This window comes from Alosa pseudoharengus, unplaced genomic scaffold, assembly GCF_046254945.1.
Source record: "Alosa pseudoharengus isolate Yale_2024_CS ecotype anadromous, Long Island Sound unplaced genomic scaffold, YU_APseudo_1.1 YU_APseudo_1.1_scf_14, whole genome shotgun sequence".
In the NCBI taxonomy this organism is placed as follows: domain Eukaryota; kingdom Metazoa; phylum Chordata; class Actinopteri; order Clupeiformes; family Clupeidae; genus Alosa; species Alosa pseudoharengus.
Window position 1 is genome coordinate 4,077,667 of NW_027468609.1, and position 5,000 is coordinate 4,082,666.

Genomic DNA, 5,000 nt, shown 5'->3' on the forward strand with positions numbered 1-5,000 from the left:
ACTTAACCCGGCTTGCCCCCTTGGGTGCTTCTGAGCCGGGTGCTTAAGGGCGCCTCCATGAGAACAGAAATGGACGCTTTGATTTGGCTAATGAGCTGCAGCTCTCCCAGCCACATGAACACACACATACACACACACACACACACGAGCATGAACACACACACACACACACACACACTTGTCTCCTCCACTATCAAACATCTCCAGCCAAAGCACTCTCCTAACCAATCCTGTGTGTTTGTGGTGTGTGTGTGTGTGTGTGTGTGTGTGTGTGTGTGTGTGTGTGTGTGTGTGTGTGTGTGTTTGTGTGTGTGCGTGTGTGTGTGTGTGTGCGTGTTTATGGTGTGTGTGTGTGTGTGTGTGTGTTGGTGTGTATGTGTGCTGATTTCATAGACTCGTGTTTCATTAGAGACCCCACTTATTAGAATAAGTAACCAAGAATTATTGGTTGTGTGGATAATGATGGGCTCTGCGTGTGTGTGCTCATTTTGTGTTTGTGTGTGTGTGTGTGTGTAGAGATATTGTTTGTATGAATCCTGGGCTGATGAAGAGTGATATCATTGAAAGACGTCCTAGTATAAGCTCATACATACTCATAGCTGGAGGAGTATGGGGGCATTAGATGCACTGGGGAGGGGTATGGGGGCATTAGATGCACTGGGGAGGGGTATGGGGGCATTGGATGCACTAAGGAGGAGGGGCAGATGCACTAGGGAGGGGTATAGGGGCATTAGATGCACTGCTGAGGGGTATGGGGGCATTACATGCACTGAGGAGGGGAATGGGGGCATTGGATGCACTAGGGGGGGGGGCATTAGATGCACTGAGGAGGGGTATGGGGGCATTAGATGCGTTGGGGAGGGGTATGGGGGCATTAGATGCGTTGGGGGGGGGTTATTGGGGAGGGAGAGGAGGGGGGCATGCAAATGTAGGAGACTTACCCCATACTGGACATTGGGGAACACAAACCCATGAAGCTGAGGAAATGGAGGTGGAATGCAGGTGAGACACAGTACACACACAAACTTTTCCCCAATCAGGAAATGTTTGCTAATTTGGCGTCATCAAACATAGAGGCATAGAATTACAGTTAAGTGGTCGTGGTATGAGCGTTCATTCAGTGCGCGTCTGCGCGAAACAAACTGAAACCACTCAAGCTGTAGGTATCGTTGGAGAGCTTTTGTTCAATAGAAGTCAACCACGCACTTATAGTGGCATTGGCAATTCAAAAGCCTGTTTATACAGTGTATAGAGATGCAGAGTAAATATTAATAGTAGGCCAAATTTGAATTTAAATATTCGAATATAAATCGATTATTAAAAATGATAATGAATGACATTGGAATGGGATTATGGAGGAAGATTGACAGCTGTAACACACACCGGTGGGCAATGCAGGGGCCACGTGTAGCAGACCGTATAATGATATATATGAGCCGATATATATGAGCCCAAGTCTCAAAGAGCTCTGGACTCACATGGCATACAAATGCACACACACACACAGGCATAGATACACACACACACACACACACACACACACAGACATAGATACACACACACACATACACACACACACACACACACACATATAAAGGCATAGATAAACACACACACACACACACACACCAACTGGCAGCTCAGGTGCAATCAGTGGCTTGATGCACACATAAGCTGCTGACTGAGGGAGAGTGTGTGCAGGCACTTCTTCACAGCCTCCTAAATCACACCGACTGGTCTGGGACAACCCCCCCCACACCCCACACACCCTCAACACCCACCCCCCCTCAACCACCTCTTTTTCTGTCTCTCTCTGTCTCACACATATTCAAACCAACTCCTCTCTCTCTCTCCCTCTCTCCCTCTCGCTGTTTCTCTCTCGCCCCCTGTTCCCACTCTCTCTCTGTCCACACTCTCTTTTTCTCTCTCTCTCTTTCTCTTCCTCTCCCCATCTCTCTGTCTGTATCTCTGTGCGGTTTATTCAAGCTGGAGTCCTGGTCATAAATCAGGATGATTGAGTTTGCTGCTAGAATCAGCTGACGCGGGAGCTGTTTAGCAGAGAGCAGCTGATGGATCTCTCCTGGTCTCCCTCTTACTCCCGTGGAGGGTGGTGGAGATGGGCCTGCCGTCGCGCAGGAAGACCAGCTCTGTTACCAGGACGTGCGAACGGAATTCTTGAGTGCTGTTCTATTATCTGAAGGGGACTGCCACCAGTCCCAGGTTGAGTGATCTGAACTCTTGAGTTCTACTTTGTTAACTGAAGGGAGTCTGTAATTTGAGATCTGTTCTACTCCACTCAAAAGGAACAAGCTCCACTTCTAGAGTGTGATTCGAGATCTGCTCTACTGAACTCTACTGAAGAGGAACACGCTCCATTTCTAGAGTCTGTGATTCGAGATCTGTTCTACTGAACTCCACTGAAGAGGAACAAGCTCCATTTCTAGAGTCTGTGATTCGAGATCTGCTTCTGTATTGTTAGCAGAAGGAGAGCAGCTTTGTGTGCGATATTTGTTTTCCTGCCCTTTGTCTCTGCGCTTCAGCAGCTCCCTCAGGACCTTCACTATGATCTCCCATCTCCAAACCAGCTCCCCAGGACCTATGATCTCCCATCTCCAAACCAGCTCTCCCAGGACCTACACTATGATCTCCCATCTCCAAACCAGCTCCCCAGGACCTACACTATGATCTCCCATCTCCAAACCAGCTCCCTCAGGACCTACACTATGATCTCCCATCTCCAAACCAGCTCCCCAGGACCTATGATCTCTCATCTCCAAACCAGCTCTCCCAGGACCTACACTATGATCTCCCATCTCCAAACCAGCTCCCCAGGACCTACACTATGATCTCCCATCTCCAAACCAGCTCCCCAGGACCTACACTATGATCTCCCATCTCCAAACCAGCTCCTCAGGACCTACAGTATGACCTCCCATCTCCAAACTAGCGCAGATGGAGATGCAAACCAGCTCTCTCAGGATGGCTTAGCTCTCCATTCTTTCAGCTCCAGGGAAACCGGTGTCATTTCTAGAGTGTGTGATGTGAATTCTATAGTTCTGCTTTGTTACCTGAAAGGTACAAGCCCCTATCTCTAGACTGTGCCATCTGAAATCTGTAGTTCTGCTTTGTTAGCTTATGGGAATTAGCCAGATATGTACTATGACTATGAAAAGACAAGAATGTAAACATAAAAGAATTACTTAACAAACAACAAAAAGAATATAGAAAAATATTAGGGAGTAAGTTATAAGGTGTAGATGTTATTATGACCACAGTCCAGATTGTGTAGAAGGGCTAATATAGCCTGTAAAACAGTCAGGTGGACAGCGAAGTGATATGATGGTAGGGGCTGAGACAGACAGGCTCACACTCTTAAAACGAATGTGTTGTCCCTATCTGGACACAGAGGTGTGTTAAAACAACCCAAGTTGTGTTGTTTTCAACACATTCGTTTTAAGAGTGCATGCTGAAAAGTTGAAAAGTCCATTTCTCCTCTCCCCTTCCCTTGTGTGGCATGGAAAAGTCAGATCCATGTTGGAGTTGGAGACTTTTCATTCTCTTTGAAGAAGAGACAGGAGGGGGAGAGGAATATGAGGAAGAGAGAGAGATAGAGAGAGAGAGAGAGGAAGTATGGGGGATAAAGAGAGGGACAGAGAGAGAAATCAAGAGAAAGGAAGAGCAAAAGCTCTTACCATCTGTTTCAGAGAGACAGAAAGAGAGGGAAAGCAAGAGGGAGAAAAGCTAAAGAGTGAGAGAGAAACAGACAGAGTGAGAGAGAAAGGGAGAAAGCAAGAGAGAGAAAGAGCTAAAGAGTGAGAGAGAAACAAACAGAACGGGAGAGGGCTGCAGGGCGAGCAGCCTCCTCCTCCTCCCCCTCCTCCTCCTCCACTCGTTGATGATTTAAGCCTGAATTCCCTCATCAAGACAGTGAGTTCTGCTACAATGATTCATTAGCCTCCTCAGTGCACCTGAATACAGAGCTAATTCATAAGCAGCGACACACAGCAGTGACAAATTAGCAGCCTTCACCAGAGTTCAGTTACATCACCAGTTAACACTGGCTTCCAAGAGAACACCTCTGCTTTGCAGAGAGGAAGAGAGAAGGGAGGAAGAGGAGAGGAAAGAGAAGAGGAAGAGAAGAGGAAGAGAGGAGGGAAGAGAAGGGAGAAAGAGAAGAAAGATAGATACAGTAGATACACAGTATAAAAGGATGGATGGATGGATAAGGAAGTAAGTATAAGTATATATACTCTTTTGATCCCGTGAGGAAAATGTGGTCTCTGCATTTATCCCAATCCGTGAATTAGTGAAACACACTCAGCACACAGTGTACACACAGTGAGGTAAAACACACACTAATCCCGGCGCTGCCTGCAACAACAGCGGCGCTTGGGGAGCAGTGAGGGGTTAGGTGCCTTGCTCAAGGGCACTTCAGCCACTTCCTACTGGTCGGGGATGGATGGATGGATGGATGGATAGATGGATGGATGTATAGATGGATGGATGCATGTATAGATGGATGGATGGACACATTGATGCACTAATACATTGATTAATGCATAGCACTTGATATGGTGACATATACAAGGCTCGACTAGGTGGGCTGCAGTTCATGTAAAGTAACGCTCGACTAGGTGGGCTGCAGTTCATGTAAAGTAACGCTCGACTAGGTGGGCTGCAGCTCATGTACGTTCGACTAGGTGGGCTGCAGTTCATGTATAGTAACGCTCGACTAGGTGGGCTGCAGTTCATGTATAGTAACGCTCGACTAGGTGGGCTGCAGTTCATGTACGCTCGACTAGGTGGGCTGCAGCTCATGTGAAGTAACGCTCGACTAGGTGGGCTGCAGCTCATGTGAAGTAACGCTCGACTAGGTGGGCTGCAGCTCATGTGAAGTAACGCTCGACTAGGTGGGCTGCAGCTTATGTGAAGTAACGCTCGACTAGGTGGGCTGCAGCTCATGTAAAGTTACGCTTGGCTGTTTGGTGTTTTGGGTCCAG

General features: G+C 47.6%; 1 protein-coding gene across 1 annotated transcript in view; it reads right to left on the reverse strand.

Annotated features, from left to right (window-relative positions):
- Window positions 1-5,000, reverse strand: part of phf24 (PHD finger protein 24) — a 52,028-nt gene that overhangs the window by 6,180 nt on the left and 40,848 nt on the right. The window lies entirely within an intron of this gene.